This window comes from Cajanus cajan, chromosome 4 (genome assembly GCF_000230855.2).
Source record: "Cajanus cajan strain Asha chromosome 4, NIPB_CcT2T_4, whole genome shotgun sequence".
Taxonomy (NCBI): domain Eukaryota; kingdom Viridiplantae; phylum Streptophyta; class Magnoliopsida; order Fabales; family Fabaceae; genus Cajanus; species Cajanus cajan.
This window is the reverse complement of record NC_138520.1, coordinates 47,650,039-47,674,993: the sequence shown is the minus strand read 5'-3', so window position 1 is coordinate 47,674,993 and position 24,955 is coordinate 47,650,039. Positions and strand designations below refer to the sequence as shown.

The 24,955-nt window shown below is 30.8% G+C and overlaps 1 long non-coding RNA gene across 1 annotated transcript; it reads left to right on the top strand.

Moving 5' to 3' along the window:
* Positions 1–12,230: 12,230 nt before the first annotated feature.
* LOC114915035 (uncharacterized) lies at positions 12,231–16,844 on the top strand. The gene is made up of 5 exons (XR_014433077.1): positions 12,231–14,452; positions 14,581–14,728; positions 14,972–15,177; positions 16,243–16,275; positions 16,453–16,844. It is a non-coding gene; the product is annotated as an uncharacterized LOC114915035 (long non-coding RNA).
* Positions 16,845–24,955: the final 8,111 nt, after the last annotated feature.

Sequence of the window (24,955 nt, the reverse complement as noted above, 5' to 3'; positions counted from 1 at the left end):
GTTTTGCATGTAATGGTGTCTTCTGCGCCTCCTAGGTTTCATCTTGGTCTGTTTCCATGCCTTATTGGGTCCTCAAGGTTATTTTTCTCGTTCCACCCAAGAAGGAGTAGTCTAGACAAAATTTGGTGCCTACAATGACATTTTGGCCATTACAAAACTCTTATGTTGTGTGACCTTATAGTGGCTATTTGATTTACCCTTATTTACTAATCTATAACCTTTAATGCATTTTCCTAATCATCTTCTCCTTTCGCTTAAACAACAAACATAACCTTTTATGTCCATTGAAAATAGTTTCAAGAGACCTTCCACAAATATAAGGATGGTTCTAACAGGACATCATCCTTATCTTAACCTAATTCCAATTTTTCTAGTGACCACGACACTCCCACAACTCTTAGGGGTTTTGAGAACTGATTGCAAGCATGTGAAGGTTATTATTACCTTAGTCCCTATTCTGATGACATGATGGATTTTGTGACATATCTCAATCTTCATCACTTTAATTACTCCATTTTGATTACCTTTTGGTTTCAGACCAACATCATTCCTCCTAACATGAGTAATTAGTCTAGGGGTTTTGACCTATACTACACGTGGCTCAATTGAGTTGCCATTATTAAAGGTGTTGATTAGAAGTAATGGGGTATCTTTAATGCTATTAATTTGACCAATCATGATGTCAAGCCCAACTATCTATTGTGGTATCCAAATATTGTCTACATGTTTCTTTACTTCAACCAAATTATTTAATGGCTACTAGAGTACTAATTTTATCTTCCCCTTCAAGTTTATTTTTTCTATTGTAGAAAAGTTAAGGATTGGTTAAAACATCACCAATTCTTCTAAAGCACTTTGGTTCCTCTAGTTGTGGTTTGTCAAGTGCTTTCCAAAGTTTGTTGCTAAAGCACCAAAATCAACTTTCACTTTGGAGTTGAACTATACTAATTCCATTATGGGTCAGGTGTTAAGAATAAGAATGTCAATGTCTGACTCTCCTTGCTTCTTTTTATAAACTATTTTTGGCATCCTAGATGATGTAAGTGCCTTTTGGAATCCACCCTTACAATCAACCATGTTATTCCAAAATGGTTGAAGCTTGAGTTGCATGTCGACTCAAGGGTTAAGGTTATTCAAACAACTAACTGGGCACATATCGGGTCAACTGGAGATCTACTCTATGATGTGAGGCTTGGTTCTCACTAAAATAAAATTCCAATGGAGCCCTAATCCTAGTTTGTTGCACAACAATTTGGACTCTATTGAAGTGAATGTTAGACCGAAAGGAAGGGGCATCGAATTGTTTTATTATTTAAAAATCATTTTTTTATGAAAATTTGTTCTTCAAAAGGTAGGTCTTCTAAGAATTGAAACTTAGAGTATTCTTCTAAAAATAGTTTCCAAGTATTTTTATTTTCAAAAAGGATTATATAAATGCAAGATGTAGTAAGGTAAATAAAGCAAGTAGATAGATAAGGAGAGAGAGATTGCACATAGATTTATATTGGTTATTCAATGTAACTAACATTCAATCATCATACAAACTCATAAGATTTTCACTATCACAACTAAGTAATGTTCAAGATACTTATCACTTGCTAATACAAAGACACTACTACACAACCACTTGTTGCAAGTAGCAAATACTTAGCCACCTATTGAGATTTTCTAACTCAACCACCTATTGAGAAAACAATCCCACAACCACCTTCTATGAGATTACACAACACCTATTGTGATTCCTTTCTACCTTCCTACACATCTACACACTATGATCTGGGTAGGAATAAAGTTTACAGAAATGAGTTTTGTAATCTTGAAAACTACTAAGGTGACAACTACTTCTCTTATGTTGGAGCTTTCACTAAGGAAGATTTAATACTTTCTTTTATTACAAGATTTGTACAAAATACTCAAGTGAAGATCTTTTGAATGAATTAGAGTATGTAGCAAAGTTTGTAGCTTGACAACTTGTGTTTTGATTTCTCTGCTTGATCTTGCTTACTTCAAAACATATCCATTGTCTTCCCTTTATAGCCTTTGAAAATAAATCCCTTGAAGGCTAGCTTATTCTTTAAGCAAATATGATGTCACTATATTTTGTTTTTTCCGGTCCTGCTAGCTTTTCCTACAAATGAGGTACCTTTTGAGCAGATCTTCTCTTCAAGCCTTCTGAATAGAGTCTTCAGTACAAGTCTTCTGAGCAATTATGTTTTAACTGAAGCCTTTTTAAAGATAACTCAAAAGTCCTTGTCTTCTAAGCTACGTCTCCGAGACATTTCTCATTAGAAGAAATGTTTAACTTGAATCTTTTTTAGTAGATACACAAGACGTTCACCTTCTTACTTAGGACAGCCAAGACTTTAGTTCTAATTAGCAATCCAACCAAATTGATTCATATATAAAGATAACTTATGAATCTTCATGACCATTTAAGCTCAAACGGCCTTTTGAATAATTATAAGTATTTTTAAAACACTTAAATAGAATTATTAGCATACACATGAGAACTTTTATGTACTAAAATTTAAAACTATGACTTTTTCATTATTAAAACTTATACTTAGGTAGGATTCAACATCAACCAACATCTTCTTATGGCATTCTTGACCAAGTCCTTTCCTCATAGGTGTTCTTATTTCTCAACAATAATCAAAAGTGAGGAAGAAGCCCTTTTGATTTGCATTTCTTCCTACCTGATCTGAAGAAAATGACTAGTTTCCTCAGTTGGTCGTTGATAGTTAAAGATAGACTCTCTCGTAAGGATGTTTTCTCTTACAAGATGAAGTTTAAAGGCCACTAGTGATAAGGTATAATGAAGACCTCGTTGTTTATAGTAGACCACAACCTTTTCCTCATCCATCTTCTTCATTCAAAGAAAAAGTAAAACAAGTTCACTAGCATCATCATTAATGAATCAATTCAATCAACTTGTAATAGTTCAGCTTACTATGCATATGCTTGTACATTTATTGGTTTTTTCTAACTTTTATTTTTTTATCCAAGTATTGGATCAAGAGAATTGATCTTGAAAACATTATGAGAAGGCTATTCCTGACTATATTCTTTTAATTTTCAAAAGCGCCATTCATCCTGTCGCTTCCAAACATGCCTATACAACTAGCTCTCAGTCTTCATAATTTTGTGTTTTGTTTTTATTTCAAACTTGACATTTTTATCAAAATATAGGAACATTAATTCTAACATATGCAAAAAAAAAAAAAGAGTACAACTTCAAATTGGTTAAAAAAATGTTGCTCAACTTATTGGTACTTTTATTGTTTACTTTCAATTAACCTATTTCTAGGCTCATTTTTTAGGTATTGCCACAGACTGAAGAGACACCAACCAGTGCTTCTTGTAAATATTTTGTTGTGCCCCCAATTTCAGCACTTGTAATTGCTTTATCTTTGGTATTCTAGCGCTTTATTTTGTCGAATGTGATATGGACGAAGCTTTGGTTGAATATTTTGGATCTCCATATCATTTGCTCTAGTAATTCTAGATGGATCCCATTGATAAAAATTTCAACCATGTGGATTTATTTATGTTGGGAGATACTCCCTATGATCCCACTCAACTGATGTCCATCCACCTTTCTTTTGTCAAATTAGCCTGAACCCCTACTATGGCTGAATCTAGTTGGCCAGCATTGAATCAAATTAGCATGGCGATTGACAATCTTATTTTTAATCATAACATTCATAAACTCCACTATCTTTTAGTTGTTGTTGACTTGGAATAGTTGTTGTGACACCGCATACCCCACATGCCATAATATACAATAAATAGAATGAATAGAAAACTTAGTCATAAATGAATTTCAAAAGTTCAATATAGAGAGTATCACATTTTAACAAAACAAAATCAACTGGAGTTCAATTGAAAACTAATACCATAAAAATAACAACTATTCTAAAACATGATTAAAAGAAACACAAGTTCTAACTAAGCCTCAATGTCACATCCCATTAGAGCATAAACCCAAACACAAGGACTAGGCCACATCACCAACATCCTCAACATCAAGATGAAAGCCACTTGCAACAACATACAAGAAGGACAATATGAAATAAGCAAAGTCAGAAACATCCTACTCTGGCTCACAATGTAGAATGTAGTTGGATAGTCAAACACAAATAAGATATAAGGTATAATCACAACAATGATATAACAAAAATACAATTGTTCAAAGTATAATAAGCTAATGCAATAGTTCATTCATATGCTTTATTCAATGGACACATACTACAATTAATCATGCAAATAGTGCTAATAAAATCAATTATGAACTGTCAACTATTGTTTGAAGGCTCACTACTAGAAGACACTGTCAATTGTTGCCTAAAGGCTCACTACCCATAAGTACTGTTGATTGTTGCTCGAAGGCTAAATCTCAATTATGTGTATGATGAATGCTTAACATACAAAACTCAATGCATTGTCATATTGTAGCAATACACACTCACAATTGTATATTAATCCTTTTCAATTCATAATCACATCATGGCTAAGCCTTACTTAGACTTTTCATCATATGATCCTTATAGAATCCATACACATCAATTGTACCAACACTAAAACACATCAATCACTTCATACATAGCTATCAATCATATCAACAACTTACTCACATACTACAACTAGTTATCAACATTAACAAGTACAATGATTACACAAGTTGGTAAACAAAACACCATGCGATAAACCTCAAGATAAAATCATTATAAAATCTTCTAATCATAATCATATGTGAATACCTCAATCATAGTCACAAAGAGATCAAAATCACTAAGCATAAATCCATAACTTAACTTGTCTAACAACGTTATCGATATCACATATTAAGTCTTTAGGTATCTCTATCACTAAAACACCTAAAGTCGTTAACAATCAACTTACATCATAGATTTTTTACAATTGTTCTCTCTCATGATTTCTTTTTTCCTAAATATCGATATAGGTACCTCAAACCATTCATAAGATCAAATACTTAAAGTGTAAAACTATTTGTTATCATTATTCACAAACTACATTTTTGCAACAAAATTGTTGGAGAAAAAATATACATGATAGAAGGGGGTTGAATAGTGTAATAAAAACTCGCATTTTTACAATGAAGTAATAATCAGACAAAATTCTGGAAAATGATCAGATGAACTTGAGGTTAGCAGAAATACACACAGAAGGGGGGTTGAATGTGTGTGTTAGGATTCAAAGGAAAGTTTTAAAAATATTTTTGCAAGCGTAGTTTTGGTTGGCAAACTTTAAGCAGAATTTTTGTCTAGTGATTCGTGTTGACTCAAACTAATTCTTAATGTAGAAAACTAAGTAGATTAGATCTCTGTCTGAAAAAGGTTTATCGTCTAGTAAAGATAGTTTTCACAAGGTCAAGTAAGTTTTCGTCCAACATACATCTACATCTAGAGTAAGACTACTCACTCCCCCTTACCATTAGTATCGGTGCTTCTTGTACTAGCGTCTGCCTTTGGGATCACACGGGAAAGTTTATTATAGGAATATCTCGTAATTTTCCCTTTCTTCCTAAGTTGAATGAGTGTGAAACTATTGCTCTATTGGAAGCAAGTAGTTGGGTTAAGGACCAAGACATTGGAAATGTTACTTTGGTGCAAGATTTCCTTAGGTTAGTTTAAAGCATAAATTGTAACTAGTAACGTTTTTGAATTTGGAGACACTAATCATAAGTGCAGACCACTCTTGCAAAATTTAGAAAACTATGATCTTAGTTATGTACCTAAGCAAGCAAATCCAGTGAGTTTCTTTTGGCTATGGCAAATTAATTTCAAGTTAGTCTTAGAGAGCTTAGTCATACCCTCATTATATTGCTCAAAATATTATAAATAGTGACTTATGTTTGTTGTTTCAAAAAAATGTGATGTAGACGTATTTTATCATATGAATTTAAATTAATTTTTCTATTTATGGTATTATATATTCAACTTATAACTTTTTAAGTAATAATTTGTGTAATTTATAATTTTTTGCTACATCAAAAATTTTATTTGTGACATTAATTTATATATTAAAACGTGTTATATAAAGTTAAACAACATACCAAATCGTACCAACAAGGTATATCTCCCATATAGCAATACTTTGTGTGGTCGCGTATATGTACTTGTACCACGTGTATGACCAATTTTGTGACCATGATCTTATCTTTATGTTGCATATGAATGTTGAATATACGAACTGATCTGAACTCCTTAGGCTTGCAATACACTATCCTAAAGGACTTATTTGTAGACTCTCACATAAGTCCCTATGATACAATAGGATATTCTCAATACTAAATCGAGTATATTGAATATACGAACTGATCTCAACTCTTAAAGAGTTCAATGCATTGTCCTAAAGGGCATATCCATAGACTCTCACGCAAGCAAGTCCCTAGGATACAACTGGATCTTCCCGGCACTAAATGAGGATGTAGAACTTACAAGTTCTTAACCCAAAAAAGAGAGTAGTGCTTATTCTCACTATTTATAGAAGGAACTACAGACCATTAATTGTAGTTATAATTAATCAAAAAATATATATTTAATTTTAAAACTTTTAATAATTAAAATTAATTAAAACTATAATAGTCAGATTATTATATTTCATTAAAATCAAAATTAATTAAATTTTCAAATCTATAAATAATAAAATAGTTAATTTAAATTTACATTCAAAATAATTTCACAAATTAATTATCCTTTTAAAATATCTCAAAATATCTAACACTTTATCGACCTAGATTTTTCTAATAAGAATGGGACATGTTATAATTGTAAGTTCAGCATAGCAACAATATTCAGATAGTTCAGCTTGGTTGAGACACCACGCTCCTGCTACCTATGGAACTACTTTTTAGTGGCATTTTTGTGGGTATAGAAATCTACTAAAGAGAAGATCTTTGAAGATGTTATCATCCTAGATTATTCATATTTTATCTCGTATATATCCACCCATAATTTATGTGAGATTATCTTATGGTTTTTTCATCATAGGCTTCAAACTAATCATCTTGAAATGCAGCTTCCATTGTTATGCACAATCAGAGGGCGTTTATAACACAATATGGATGGTACTTGGTAGTGCTTTGACAATTGGATTATTATTGGTTATTGCTGAGTTACAACAATTACAAATGAAGAATTACAAGCAATATATATGGTCTTAGCTAGTGTTTTGAATTGCAGACCGCATCACGCATTGTGACCATAATATTGTGGTTGCAGCCTTGTCTGCAACGGCATCAGACTCCAATTGTGGTGAGACTATAAATCACACATTTTTCCGTAACGTAACGGTGTTGCGTCTGCAACACCTCCGTTATGAATCTGCAATACAACAAATTGAAGGTTGGAACAGAGAATCATTTTAAAAAGTAACTTTTAAAAAAAAAAGTAACTTTAGAGAATCATTTCAGAGAGAACAGAGAATCGTATCAAAATTCAAATCAATAATGTTGGTTGAAACTTTAAAATGACTTAAAAGGTGAAAAAGAATAACATAGAACTTAGAAGGTTGGAAAGTTAGTAACACTTTCCTTCGAAACTCTAGAATGTGGATAATCCTTTGTATGTGTACCAAGTAGGAAGCTTGCTTCTTAATTGTAAGTTTTCTGCCTCCACTAGTGCAAAAATTAGTTCTAAAATCAGGGTTTAAGATCGGTTAAAAGGTGACTGATCTTAAAAGTGACGTGGTGACAATTTTGTAAATAATGTGAACACTTTTAAGATTGGTTAAATTTTAACTGATCTTAAAAGTACTTTTAAGGTCAGTTCTTCTATGACCGATCTTAAAAGGTATGTTTGACACAACTTTTATGATCGGTTACAAAAGAATCGATCTTAAAACCACTTTTTAAGATCGGTTCTTTTGTAACCGATCTTAAAAATTGTGTCAGACATACCTTTTAAGATCGATCATAAAAGAACCGATCTTAAAAATACTTTTAAGATCAGTTAAAATTTAACCGATCTTAAAAGTAGTATAACTATTTAAAAAATGCAACGCTCTTCCTTAGTCATTCTTCCTCGCATGCGCTTCCCTTAGTCATATTTTAAGATGAATAAATATATTAAAAGTTAATTAATAATTTATTTAAAATTTTAAAATTTAATTTATAAAAATTTAATTTACACCCGTGTTATTATAACCCTTATCATTTTAAAATATATAAATTATTATTTAAACTTTTAAATTTATAATAAATAATTTAAATTGTATCATAATATTAATTTTAAATAGAAATAAGTAGATTGTTAATTATACAAGTATATATATATATATATATATAAAGATTAATTAAATTTAATATAATTGTTATTATTGGTAATATAATTATTATATAATTTTTTATTTTTATAGCGGTCTAGACATACCAAAATGAGAGGGATCCAAAAATAGTATAAGTATGAGATTATATAGTTGAGGATGACTTAAATGAATTAATTTGTACAACTTATATTAATAACATGCATTTGCTTTTTGGTAACTTATCTCATTAGAACTCTACAGTTAAACGTGCTTGACTTGAAGTAATATAAAGATGGGTGACCTTTTGGAAAGATTCCCAGAAAATATGCAGTAAGGACAAAACACGTTAACAAGTGAAGTGTCGTAAAATAGCATCCTTGAGAGGCTAAATATGAGGATTATTATATTAATAAATTTATTAAAATTAAACAAAAATTAAACCTGATACTTTTAAGATCAGTTATTTCGTAACCAATCTTAAAAGTTGGACTTTTAAGACCGGTTAAATAACCAATCTTAAAAGTTCTACTTTTAAGATCGTCTCTTTCACTACAAGAAAAATGCTAATTTTTGACGAAAAAGGGTAAATTTTCAATGGATTTTTTTTCTGACGGATTTAAATCTGTCGGAAATAATTTAATTTGTCAAAAAATTTTGACGGAAAATTCCGTCGAAAATACCCATCAGAAATTATAATTTCTTTTTTAATTTTAATAAATTTATTAATGTAACAGCCCTCATATTTGGCCTCTCAAGGTTTTATTTCCCGATATTTCACTTTTTAGCGTGTTTTATCCTTACTTATGCAATTTCTGGGAAACTTCCCAAAAGGTCACCCATCCCTATACTACTCCAGGTCAAACATGCTTAACTGTGAAGTTCTGATGAGTAAGCTACTGAAATGCATGTATATGTATGTTGTTAGTATAACTTGTACAAATTAATTCATTTAAATCATCCTCAAATATACAATCTCATACTTGTACTATAATAATAATATATAATAATTTTATATTACGAATAATAATAATAATATATTCAATTACTCTTTATTTATATCTACTTATTTTTATAATTAACATCTACTTATTTCTATTTAAAATTATAATTTAAATTATTTAATTTTATAATTTATAATGATAATATAATTTATAAAATTATAAATATTTATTTATTACATACTTATAAATTAAATTTTATCATTTTAAATAAATTATTAATTAATTTAATATATTTATTTACCTTAAATCAAACATATAAAATTCAAAAAATGTATTTATCATTTTTTTACTTTCTAATTATCAACCATTAATAAAATACTAACTTAAAATCTTATCTAATTATATTATAATATTCTCGTATCAAATTTAAAATCAGATATTAGTTATAGAAAAATATTAAGATCATATATTAAATTGTCAATAAGATTTTAGTTAAATAATTTAAAATAATTAATATTTCAATTATATTGTTAATTAGCAAATAATTTATTCCAAAGCTAATTAATTTTTTTACATTATTTATTAGTAAAATTTAATAACTTTTAATTTAACAATTAATTGGATCGATGAAATTCAACACACACCATGAGTTATTTAGCAGAATAACTTTACCAAGAGTTATTTTGTAAGTTATCTTAAATCAAACATATAAAATTCAAAAAATGTATTTATCCTTGTTTTATTTTCTAATTATCAACCATTAATAAAATACTAACTTAAAATCTTATCTAATTATATCATAATATTTTCATATCAAATTTAAAACCAGTTCTTACATTTTCGACAAATATAAATTTGTCGGAAATATTTCATCAATAATATAGTTTTTCCTACAATTTTTTTTCATCGAAAATATAAATTTTCCAATAGATTTAATTTTTTTTATAAGAAATCATCTACGATTAATATAACATTTTGTATATATGATTTAAGAGTAAAGAATTTTCAATTTAACGGTTGGATTTATAAAATTCACATTTAATATAAAGTTATTGAACGGTGTAATACTTAGTAAAATTTACATAGGTGTAATTATACCCCCCCCCTCTCATATATATATATATATATATATAATATATATATATTATATATATATATATATATTAAATGTGACTTTTACTAAGTATTATACCGCTCAATAATTTTATATTAAATGTGAATGATTATTAGAATATTTTGTGATATTTTTATATATAATAATATGTTTAGTCTAATTATATGTATATCAATATTAGCTTGTTTATATTTATTTTGATTTTTATGTTAATTTATTAGTATTGTTATGAAGTTTGAAATATAATTTAATTATTGATTGATATTATATTTTCAAAATTTTATACAAATATATGTACACAATGACATCAACTGAAGAATTTCCTATAGGAAGACTAGAAGGTACTCCAAGCAGCGATATTGGATGCCATTTTGGAGTACCTATAGCAGGAAATATAGTTGGTATGGTTTAAAGACATGGGTGGAACATTTGCTACACCTCAAGCTCAAAAAGCTTGGTCTAGAATGAACCCAGGTAAATATAGTTTCTTCCTTTCTCAATAAATAAATGTATTTTTTATAAATAATAATTTTTTTTGCTTGATCTCTTAAAAAGCTGAATGGTGGTTGATGTTTGGTTCATGCTCTCCTGAACTTCAACGTGTGGCTATTAAAGTTTTAAGTCAAACAACTTCAGCTACAAATTGTGAAAGATACTGGAGTACGTTTAACTATATTCATACAAAGACAAGGAATAGGCTTAACTACAAAAAGTTGCAAAAACTTGTCTTTACGCTTTACAACATGAAATTGAAAATGAGGCATCAAATGAGAAAAAGTCAAGAAGAAATTGAAGCAGGTTTCAATCTAATTAATCTTGATTATATATTTGGAGAAGATGATCCATATCTCCATGGATAGAAGAAAGAGAAAATCCACTTTTAGATGGAGTTCAAAATTCATAGTGGTTGCCTCGAATTGATACAGATGATGAAGATGTGGAAGGTGGAGATAGTGATAATGATGGTGGTGACTTAATCCCACTAAGTAATAATAGTGGTGATGATGATGTTGATATTAAAGGTGAAGAAATGATGGTGAGGATGAACAAAGACAAATTGATCCATATCAAGAGATTCCATATAATAGGCGTGACACAAATCTGGTAATTGATTTCACTACTTCTATGCCAGGTATGATTCCTCTTGATCATTCATTTTCAGGTAATAATAGAAGAGACAATTCACAAGTTAGAAGAGGAAAAAATAAACAAAATGTGTCATGTAAAGATTATTTATCTTCTCATATTGAACAAAGTTTTAGTGACTTCAATATTGATGATTCTTCAGAAAGTAGTCAAGGGTACTATCCACCATCAATTTATCAACATCCTTATTTTAATGCATACAATCAATATGCAAGTGACCAAGTTCCTTCATACCACCAACCATCAATGAAATAATGATCTTTATTATCAACAACAAAGTGGTGGATTTTTTTATTATGTTTTTGGACAAGGAGCCACACAAGTGGATAGCCAAAGCAAGAGTGGAGGCTATGATCATCCTCGTCACTCTACAATGTGATAATAAGTATCATGTGAGTTAAAAATTTATATATAATTTTTTACTTGTGAAAAAAAATTCATGCTTTTTATAGTTTTACTGTATTAATAAAAAATTTCATACTTTTTCCTTGTAGTGAAATGCATCTCTGAAGGGTGGCATTGCTTATCAGATAATTGATGACAATGAAACTTGTGGGCAATCATATTACTTTATGTCAAGCTATTTTCTTTTTTTCTTTCTTGTCTATTTGAAATTTGTCTAAATGTGTGTACATTTTTAGTTTTTTATTTGTGTCAATGAGACAATCTACTTTTGAGAAATTATGACAAATATTAAGTGGGAATTAATATAACTACTATTGTGTTTCTCTTACTTTTAAATTAATTTTAAAATAATTTTAAAATAATTAAATTATTCATTAAAATAATAGAATATTTATAAAAAAAAAGGGAATAAAAATGTATAAATCTTTAAAAATAAAATATATATCGATAATTACAATTTTTTTTATATTTAGTGAAAATAATTCATAGTTTCACAGCGCAATAGCCGCAATCCGCATTACAATACTCGCAATGCTCACAACCATAGTACTGTAACCGCGACCGCAACTGCAATTTAAAACCATGGTCTTAGCATAGCGTGTTTGCAGGGGATCAGAAACATCATGCATGCGATTCTGATTCGAAAATCGCTATGAAGCTTATTCTTGAGGACACTCATGTGTCTCGCACCCTTTATCCTTTGATCACAAGTTTCCTTTGGACATATTTTTAAAGATATTACCTAACTTACTATATAATGTATTTTTAATTTTTTTAATTTACAAGAAAAAAATTGATAACATTTGATTATATATATAAAAAAATTAGAAAGTACATGTACTACAAGACTCCTAATAATTTTTCAACCAAGGGAGGAAGACACGATATTTATTCAACCTTCTATTTTAGATTCCTGTCTGCAAAATCTCAATTAGACATTTACAAATTGGTTGCTCTTTTAGTTAGGCATTACTAGCTTTCTCTCTCTCTCTCTATTTTCTGTCTTTTTCTGTTTTCTGAATCATCAAAAAGTAAAAACAATGTACATTTAGTTATAAAAAAAAATGTGTATGTAACGTTGATCAGGTTTTTTGTTCATGCATGAAACACTCTCCAATTTTATCTTGAAATATTGTATTTATTTGTTATTTAATTTTCTTAAAAATAACTAATAAAGATAATCAATCACTTTTTAAAACATGTAAAACAAATGCATCTCACTACTAGGAAATTATTATTCTACGACAGTAATTTTACATCAATTTTACTAAAATTGATATAAAATATAAATACGATGGCATTTTTGTAATTAAATGTAAAAGATTAGAAGATTTACATCGGTTTTAAAATGTAAATTTGTACTATCCTACATCGGTTTTTTGATTAACCGATGTAATATTAAAAATGTTCTACATTTGTTAAGGGCATGACCAATGTAGCGTTCTCCTATCCCAAACCCTCTTCGACTGACTATGATGATGACAAAACCTAACGATTGCAAGACTGTGATATACGACAAGGAGACACTGGTCAACTGGCGGAGCTAGGAGGCCCTGAAGTTTCTGATGCTCGCGAAGCCGCTTGTGGTCGACGGTAGCACAAAGTCGCACAAAATGGCACTGGTTTTCATCCACGACGGGTTGAATTTGCTGAAGTCTCCAGTGGTGGTGTAACAGTTCGTGAACCACGATGGTGTGATCTTCAAGGTGTACGTGGTCGGGGAGTGCGTGCGTTGCGTGAAGCGATAGTCCTTGCCGAATGTGGAAGAGAAGAAGTTGGTAAGGGTTTCGGAGGACTTGTTGTCATTCTCGCAGGTGTCAAATTTGGCCACCGATGAGAGAATCGACGATAGGTATTATAAGATGATGCAGTTGGATGACACCGAAATGCCTCTCCTGAGCATGGTTTTAAATTGCGGTTGCGGTCGCGGTTGCAGTTACTGCGGTTGCGGGTATTGCGGGTATTGCGATGCGGATTGCGGCTGTTGCGGTGTGAGATTATTAATTATTTTCACTAAATATAAAAAATTTATAATTATCAATATATATTTTATTTTTAAGGATTTATACATTTTAATTCCTTTTTTTAAAATATTCTATTATTTTAATGAATAATTTAATTTATTTTCAAATTATAGTATCAATTTATCGTATTGTGGATGTATTGCGGTACATTGTAGATGTGTTGCGGACGCAACACCGTTAGGTTGCGGAAAAATGTGTGATTTCCAGTATCATCGCAATTGCGGTCCGATACCGTTGCGGACAAGGCCGCAACAACAATATTGCGGCCGCAACACGTGTTGCGGTCCGCAATTTAAAACCATGCTCCTGAGCTTCGTTACTCAGATAGCTCAGGGGTTGAGGCACGTGATGAGGCTCAACCTGTTTAATTATGATGTTATTAGGGATTTATGATTATCATCATCTTTATTGTTCAGAGATACCCATTCTAACATATTGGAAGAAAGTTTGCAAAGCTTGGAGTTGAGAAACTCAGCAAAGATGATGTTCTAAAGCTACAATGGGAGGTCTTAGAAGCCAAAATTGTAAACTAGATTGATTTCATGCGTATTGCTGTAAGACCATTGTAAAATTTATTTATATATTATATCTTTATATAGTTGTTCAATTATGACCATTGTAAAATTTGTTTGTATATATTATCTTTATATAGTTGTTCAATTATGCAATTATACTTGAACAGATCGAATTGTTGTTTGCTGGTAACGAAAAGTCTGTGATCAGATATTTGAAGGATTTGACACACTTAGTGATCAATGTTTTGCTGAAGTAACTACAAACAACATTTCCATGCTGCTTAGTTTTGGAGAAGCAATTGCCAAAAGCAAGAGGTCAGCTGAAAAGTTATTTTGTACTTTTGGACATGTATGGGTTCTTGCTAGTTTTTACTCCTAACAATTTTTACATTTGACCTGTGATAGAATTTCACATTAGCCTAGATGTCTGATATATTGTGTGTTCATGGTCATGCATCGTAGGGTTTTGTGGCTGCTTTGCATGTGTTTAACAAGAAATAGAAGGCATATTTTGATGGTTGTAACTTATTATCATCTTTTGCTTTGGGCAATTTGCAGATTGATATGCTCTTTAAAGGCAGAGCTTGCACCAAAATAAGAGAAGCTGTAACGGGTTTGACAAAACAGCTTGCATAAATAGCCTAGGAGACCTTTGGAGATTTTGAAGAAGCAGTTGAGAAAGATGTTACCAAGACTGCAGTAAGTGATGGAATTGTCCATCCTTTGACAAGCTATGTGATTAACTATGTGAAGTTTTTATTTGAGTAAGTTCATCTTTGTTGTATTCTACTTCAAATTCTCAAGTCCACTCATTAAATTATGTCTAGCATTTTATATTGTTTTCACTGGTGCCAAAGCTATATCTTTATTTATCTATGATGCGTGCGTATTTTTTTCTTCGGTTTTCTTAATTTTTTTTATGGATACAGGTTCTTTCTTTAATTTCTTCTGCCACATGGTGTTTTAGGCCAAACATCTAATCTTTTCCACAATTCACAAATCCAATCAAAATAAAATGTTGGAATGTATCTACTTTTAACTGCTTCATAATTAAAAGAAAATATTACCTGATTGCACTAAATTCAAAACAGGAAATCTACATTAAAATGTTAAAAGCATGTAAGCAACATCTTTAACCACTATTTATCTTACAAGTGGCATTAACTTAACCTAAAATAACAAAGATATTTACTTTAGAGATAAAGACCACTAGTAACTTATAAGTTATCATTGCATTGCCAATAAATCCATTTAAGTTTGTATATTTCCTTACCTCCTATCCTAGTAATGTAATTCAGAGCTTAAATTATTAATATCCAAATTTAATCAACTAGAAACACCCTCGAGAAACATAACTTAAGAAAAATGGGAAAACAATATATACCTGAAAATTTGTCCTTCCACATTCACACATTAACAGGGTATCTCCAGTGAATGCCATTCTCGATTAACGTTAAATTTAAATTCTTTTGTTAATTGATTTATTGTAATTTTTTAAGAATATTTTTAATCATATAGTGAACACATAAGCTTTAATGATTGTAATTTTGTTAATTGATTTTGCTTCACCATCGAAAATGTCATGAATTCTTTCTCCATCTCTTGGGTTTATCTCTTTCTACTAACAGCCGTAAATCATTGGGATTTTTCATGATTGTTAGTTCTTTGCCTCAATGATTTTTTGTTATACTACATTTTTTGGGGTTTCCGTTGCTTAAAGTACTAGCAATTTGTTTTTTGGGGTGGTATTGGTGGTGTTAGTTAAACTTTCTTGTAATTTCTATAAATTTTGGTGTACTTTTTAACCATCAGCTTCTTGTATGGTTTAGGTTGAAACAAGGAAATGTGTCATTTAATTACAGGTATTACGTTTTTGCTTCTTTGTGATATGATATTTTTCACAAGTTCTTTGTGGGGATGTTTTCTACTTCATTTTTGGCCCCTTTTTGCATTTTTTACTAATACAAGAAATGATTATCAATTGATCATGCTGCTCTGTATTCTTTTGTTTTAATTATTTTTTATTAAAAATATTACAGGTATTACAATAATACGTTGCAGAAAGTGGAAGGTAATTTAAATATTGCTCTTAGTCTTTCTCTTGTATTTAGTCTTTCCTACAAGGGTTGCTGAGCTCTAGGTGGTTCTATTTCTCGAGGTTTAGGTGGGTTTATTTGTAACAAGCGGAGAGCTTAATAGCTTTAGCTTAGGGGGATATATATTTAGAGTATTAACATTTATATAGGAATATTCACATTATAGTCAATTATATTTATGTTGATTTGATTAGAATAATTAGTTACTGGTTCATTAGCCGAGGATTAGTTTTTGCCACCTGAGATTATTCTATAACTGATAGTTAACTCTTTTTTTCTCTTCTAAATATCAATGTTTACTGGCAATCAGTTTATATAGTAACTGAAAGCTTGGATTGCAGTTACGGAAGATTTCTCTTGTCCATTTTGTTTGGTTAAACGTGCAACATTCAAGGTTAAATTTACTTCTGACTACTGATTTAAAGCTCTATGTTTATCAATATGATAATATGAACCTGTTTTAATGTTTCCGACATGACCTGTTTTAGGGCTTACGATGCCACCTATCAATGTCGCATGACCATTTTAATTATGAATTTATGTTCAGTAATCTTCAAAACTCTTGCTAGCTTTCTAATCAAATATTGTATATTGTGTTTGTTCTTGAATTGCACATTGAATCATTTGAAATGTGAGGATTGCAAGAATGAATATTGAAATATAAATAGTTATTTTTTTATTGAAATATAAATAGTTATTTTTTTATTGAAATATAAATAGTTATTTTTTTTATTGAAATATAAATAGTTGCTATAGTATTAAAGAATTAAGTTTTTTGTATGTTACTGTTTGGTGCTAGAAAATCATGTGTCTAATTGGAACGTGTCAAATTATTTTTGTGTAATTTGTAAACAAATTTCTAAAGCTATATATATGTTCATTACAGGTAATTAAAAATAATAAAAAAATAAGCATGATTTTTTTTTAAATGCAATCTACATCGGTTGTCTAGAGAATCGATGTAGATTTATGCTTAAATCTACATCGGTTTTTCAGAACCGATGTAAAAATGTATATATTTTCTACGTCGCTTTATTCTACATCGATTTTAGAACCGATATAGATGACTTTAGAGAACTGATGTAGAATATGCATCTTGTAGTAGTGCCTTATTTTGGCTGCACCCGTAATCAATGTAATATTTATTCTTTATTGTTACTTTTCTCCTGCAGTTGCAAATACAAATTCCATTCTTCTCATTTCACTACAACATCTTTCACATTTAACAATACTTAAAAAATGTTATCAAATTAAGAAAAATGTTACCAATCATAATTAGCAACACTTTTACAAATGTAGTATAAAGTCCATGTTGCCAAAAGGTTTTAGCAACATTTTAACATACCAATTGTAACATTTTATAAATGTTACAAATTGACATCTTTTGTAACATTTTAGCATATCACTTGTAAAATTTTATAAATGTTGCCAATTGACACCTTTTGCCACATTTATCAAATGTTACAAATTTATGTTTTAAACATCTAAATTATAACAACTTTGAATCCATTGCTTCCTTATTAACTTCAAACAGTGAATTGAAAACTTACTATATTGTAACACTTGCAAGCATGAAGTTATGCATTTAATGAATTAAAATAAATATAAACTTATTTAAATCCTTTTTGTCCATCATGGTATCATTCAAAAGGCAATACTAAAGATAAAACCAAAATCATCTAAGTGTCACTATTGCATTTTTCTACTAATTCTCATTTTGAGTTGTGTAACTTCCATATCAAATAGTAAGATGTCTTCAATATACACACAATCTAAATTGCCACAACCACCACCACCACCATATTCACTCTAAAACTTGCAACATAAACAAAATAAAGGTATAAAAAATTAAGAACAAGTATAAAAAATGACTATTAAATACTGTCCTAAACTTTTAATTCATTCCTTAGAAATTAGAATTGGTAGATAAAGAAATTTGATCTCCTTGGGCAACATTTTGAAATGTAAAGTCTAGAAAATTTTTCAATCCATCTAAATACCTACTAGATGATCTAGGTTCTTGTATCCAACTCTTATCCATAATTATTCTCTCATGAAAAAATAAATATACCTAAAAGAAATAAGAAAATTCAATATAGTACAATATAATAATTATTAGAACAAAGGAAATTCTTAAAAAATTGAAGATGCGTGAATCTAATAAAATGGTGTAAAATTCATAATATGAATAAGATTCATTCAACTTATTACATGTTATAAATGCACAAGAAAAGCAATAAGAAATTGATTATTTCTCTTATCAAAATCACAATAAACTTACCCTTTAAGAGAAATGCACTAGGTGAGAGTCCAGTATTCAAAAATCTGTAATTTTTTGAAATGTACCTGTACAAGAAGTTAATATAAGAGAGTTTCTACAAATTGGCTTATGCATGAATTAATTTTATCTTATAAAGAAGCTTATTTCACTTTTCTTTTATATTTTTTTCTTCTAAAGTGTTTATGAAAAAAAAAATTATCTAAACTGACTCAGTTGAAATCTTGTACTTTTTATTACATACATGCAACTAAATAGACTATTAAAGTAGTAATAATGACTTTTTCTGTTTGTACTTCAGGGGTGTTGTTCACCCAAAAATGATCAGTTGGCTAGATATACCACGTGCATCCTTGATTGGTGGATGTTGTATGGCTATCAAGTATCATTCACAACCTTGTGACTCTCTTTTCCTTAGTTAAACACTAACTAACAAAAACATCTGGGCATCCAATGCATGCATCAAAGAAAACTTTCTGGAAGAAGCCACAAGGGACCTTTAATTAAACATAAGCGTTCCACAAGATAAACAAAAACACGAGTTATAAATAGAACTAAAGCCGAAAACATGTGGTTTTAGTGTGTACATCACCATGTCTTATACTTTATTAAAAGCTGTGTAAATAACATCCAAATAAAGAAAGCAAAAGCCAATGATTTGCTATATTTATAAGAAAACCGTTATCATAAAGAAAGCATCGTATCTAGCATTCATGATATTGTGAACAGGAAAACATCTATAGTCTGTTTCGATAGAAAAAACAAGTCACATAGCTATTGTTTCAAGTCCTGGTTTCAGCCACTTGGTCCCTATAATTGAGTTCACCAAGAGACTTATCAAGCTTCACCCAAATTTTCATGTGACATGCATCATTCCCTCACTTGGGTTAACCCCAGAATCCTCCAATGCCTACCTTAAAACTCTTCCTTAGAACATAGACTCCATTTTTACCCCTCCAATCAGCAAAGAACAGTTACCGCAAGGAGTATATGGTGGATTCCAAATTCAACTCACTATTGCTCTTTCTCTGCCAACAATACACGAGGTCCTGAAATCCTTATCCTCTAAGGCTCCTTTAACTACATTAGTGGTAGATGTTTTTGCATTTCAAACCTTGAAATTTGCAAAGGAGTTCAACGCGTTGTCCTATTTTTACTGTCCTATTTCAGCTATGGCTGTGACACCCTTACTACCCCAACACATATATTGTAACTTTACAAATAAATCTTTCTTTTTCGGTAAAAGGGTTCATATGAGAAACTTCAAAAATCGTTCTTTAATAACCATAATAATAAAAATTTAGAAAATGAAACACAAGAATTTACAAATTGTTTTCAAAATAATAGGTTTAACTCCATATACAAATACAATTCATGTCCTAGAAATTCTCTGCCCCGATGTCACAATATCAGAGCATGCCCATAAATCAACTGTTAGCATTCTAGATCTCACTCAAAGCCAGATCTTCCTCACCTAAAACATCCACAAATTGTACGGTGAGAAAAGAAAACATCTATATGTAAAGCACATAAGGAAAACACAACATAATCTCATCATTATTCATTAATGAAATATTCACAAGCATTTATATATATCATAATTTATCAATCATTCAACATCTTCACATCTCAATTACATCAATCCATCACAATCCACACAAATCTTACAATTAACAATATCATTTCCACGTCCATAATTCAAGCCAATCTTACAATTAACACTATGCCAAGACCTCGCCACATCTGACACAAGTGATATGGGTTAATTGCCTCACTCAACCCACACCATACTAGGGTCCGTATCATCCCTGATCATCCCGGAGTACGCTCGTCCCTGAAGCATCACCTACCCAGGGTTCGTATCATCCCTGATCATTCAGGAGTACGCTCATCCCTGAAGCATGAGTGTGAGGAACCACAATCACATTACAATCCATACAGTCTCTTGCAATTAACCCTATGCCAGGGCTGCCATAATCGACATAAGTGGTGTGTGTTAATTGTCTTACTCATCCCACACCATGCTAGGGTCACGCCCTCCCTATAGCACCACTTACCTAGGGGTCGTGCCATCCCTAGTCATTAGTGTGAGGAAACACATCGCAATCACATTCTTAATCATGTCCATACAACATCTCATCTCATATCACGATTCCATATCACATACACAATTTCATATCACATACACAACAGATAAGTCTAACAAAATAAGGATTTACACATCCCTCAAGCAATTCATATTTAAATCATCAATTCTTATTAAATAATATAATAACATTCATAAATTAATAAACAATAGAATTATCAATTTAATATAATTTTAACATAAACAGTAAAATCCCCAATTGTTCGAAAACCTAGCTCACAGGCACTTTTCTACAATTTCGTTCTCTCTCCCAGATCATCATTCTTACAAATTATTAGCATATTTATAATCCTCAACATATATAAAATCTAATGGGATTATCAATTCCTCAAACAGATATCATCCAATTTTTCACAACCTAACTTACATGCACTTTTCTATAATTTCGTTCTCTCTTCCAGAGTATCATTTTTACAAATAAATCATATATTCATAGTCTTAAAGATATATAGAATCACATAAGACAATTAATTCTCCAAACAGAAATAATTATAAATTACTCATAACCCTAAGGGCTCTTCCTCTACCCAATTCCCTCATGTAACTCTACATATAAATAATCCCTTTTTCTCCCGTACCTGGATGAGCAGAAGACGAATGGTCTTGGTGTGATCTAAGATTGTTCCTGAGTACTCTTCCTTAGAGCTCTTTGTTTCTCCTCTTTTTTCCCCCTAACCCTTCAGAACGCAAATGAGACCTGACTCCTTTCTTAAAATTAATCCATTGGGCTGGGTCAACCAACCCATTTTCCTTCTCTTCTAACCCACTTCTCTTTTTTCTCAAAATAATTAAATAAAATAAATACATGTATACTATAAAATATTTTTCCTCTATAATAATAATATATTTCTGACCCAAAATATAATAAGATAATTTCAATAACAAAATATCATATAAAATCAACCTTCTCTTAAAACATATAAATATTTATTTAAAAATGCTAATAAAAATACTTATTTAATACGTACAAAATAATTGTCCAAAATAATAATTATTTAAAACGTACAAAATAATATTTCTCTATAACAATCCTACTATCCATCCCTCTAGTGGTGAGGATATGATTGTTCCAACACAGTGAACCCACTCTCGTTTGGTGCCCACCTCTTAGTGTTCGTAGTTGTAGTCACCAAATCAAATCACAACAACAGATTGTGTACAAAGAACATTCCAATTTCACAAAAACACAAAACAGAGTTCAATTTCGATACAACATCAATGTAATCAACCAATAAAGATCTACATAGTCAACCATTCAAAATTCACCCCCAAAATGGATAAATTTAAAAAAAGTAAAACATTTACTATCCTAGAAGCATCAGCATCCCAGAGCTGGACATGAGAATTGTTCAAACCAATGGCTAAATCGCGCCCATTAGGAGCCCAGGAAACGCTAGTAATGGGACCATCTTCCTCATCCACGGTAACAAGTTTCGCCGTCGAGCAATCAGCGGCATTCCATAGATGCACGTTGTTTCCAAGGGCAATATTGAGCACATTTTTGCTTCCCTAGTCCAACAGGTTCAAGTAAAAGTCATCTAGTGTATTAGGAGCATCCAAAGTCCTCTCAGAACTCTAACAACCATTTCCACAAACAATAAGTACACAATTTCAACTTTCATAGCATCTGACAAATAAACACATAATTTTGAATTCCAAATTTAATTAACATACCTGAGGAATGTAATGCATGGGCATAGAGGATTTGGAAGGAGGAGGAGGCGAAAGGATGGAGTTGGGAATGAGTTCAACCGGAGTCGAGGGTTTGTTCTTGAAGGCCAAGATTCGTGAAAGCCTCAGTGAGTTACTTCTAGTAGGCTTCTCGCGACGGTGACGTCACCTCGGGGTTCTCTTTCTCCTTTCCCTTCTTGTTACCCTCCGTCAGCATGTAGTGAGCGTAATCGAAGTCCATCGCAGACCTATTAGGGATGAACCTGTCCTCGGACGGCGATGTCGGTGGTGGCGGCGTCGGGGGCGAGGCTGGAGGAGAGCATGAGGTTTAGGGTTTGGTGGATGGGGGAGAGGGATTGGGAGTGGGATTGGTGGGAGAGGAGGATGTGGAAGGTGGAGAGGTCGGGGGAGAAGGAGGGGAGGGTTTGGGTGATGTGGCGGAGGAAGGCGAGGGAGCCGGAGGAGGAGGCGGCGACGGCGGCGTAAGAGTGGAGGAGGGAGTTGGGGAAGCGGGGGTCGGAGGAGGAGGGGCAGGTGGCGATGGAATCGAAGAGGAAGAGGGTTTGGGGATTTGAAGAGAGGGGGAGGGGGTTGCTGATGAGTGAAACGAAAAATTAGGGTCTTAATTCTACATCGGTCATAAGCAAAACCGATGTAGAAAAACTCCCAGATTTCATTTTTACATCGGTCATAAAAAAAACTGATGTAAATGTATTTTTATTTTCTATTTATTTACAAGTTTGCCACCGCGTTTATAATTTACATCGTTTCTACTAGAACTGATGTAAATATGACAATGTTAAATACTGTTTTTGTAGTAGTGAAGCCTCTTCAGGCTTAAACCCGTGTATTCTTTTATAGTCAATCCTCTCCAGATATTACCTTATAATAATGGTTATAAAGGTATTACAAGCTTGTAGTTGTTGTCTCTTTTATATGTGATTACAACAAATTGTTTTAGTATAAAAAGGCTCTTGAAGAAGATATTCTCGGAGTTTTTTTCTATATTGACACTTCTATTCTCCATTGTTGTGCTTCTTTTATATGTTTTAAAGTTTCTTATATAGTAGTTTTGAAAGAGATGATAGTTGCAGCTTCTTGAGTTTGAATCATAGAACTGTTTCATCTTACTTCTTCATCTAATCTTTAGAGAAAGGAAGTATTCCTTGGTGTATTAAATGCTTCAATTAATGTCTTTCACCTAAACGTACTTCTTATCTTTGATAGATCAGGCTACTTATCAAAGAAAAGTAGCAAAGAGAGAACAATAGGAAGCAAAGTTAATGTGCAAGCGATAATGCATTCCTTTTTCAGTGCCTTTTTCGTGAAATCTGGGATCTTTGTCCCTTTTTTTTGCTACTCTTAATACTTTTATACACTTTTAACAGAATGTGAGTTCCAAGACAACAACTTTAGATCTATAAAGGTATAAAACATTAATTTGAACATTTAAACTTGTTAGTCACTATAAATAATGATTGTTAGAAACAATTTGTATGCTTCGTCTAATTAACTTCACGTTATAGATATTACTTTGTCTTACTTAGTCTGAAACAATAACTTTTATAGCGTGTTTTATTACAAAAAAATGTAGTGTTTATTATCATTAAAACTTATAAAATATAAAGGATCTAAAATCGTCTTTTGACTTAACAAAAATCAAATAAATTATATAACCATGTGAAATATATAACGATGATGGGTGATTAGTTTTCAATTTGTGGGTGATGAAGGATTGATGATATATGTCTATTTATTTATTTGTGTTGTGAAACTAATTTGTGTTCTGTCATTCGTTGAAGAATTAAGACTAAAAAAAATTGTTTCTTTAATTCATAAGCAACTTTGCTTATTTAAGAGTCATTGGATGTTTTTAAATAACTTTTTATGTCAAGTTATTACACTTTAATAAGAGTTGTTAATAAACACTATTACTTGTTAGTAAGATAAACTAGAAACACTCTCCATTGAAGATGCTTTTAGAGACCGAATGATTTAACTACAAGATTTTAATCTATAATGATCTTTTTAAAATGTTTTTAATTACCAGAACCTAATTAAAAAATTGACAAAATTATGAGAATCTACAAATTAATTTAACCATTATTTTTACACTATAATATTCCTAATTAGAGTGGAGAGAAAACAATGCAATATTAATTATGAGAGAAAAATAGTATAAGGATAGTTTTAAAAAAAAAAATTAAAAATTATACAAGTTATAAATTATGATTTTTTAATCTTGATAAATTAATTAGTATTGAAATCTTATACAAAAGAGGAGGATGTATATAATTTGTTAAGTAATAAACTAACAAGAAATTATATTAGATTATAAAAAAAACATGATC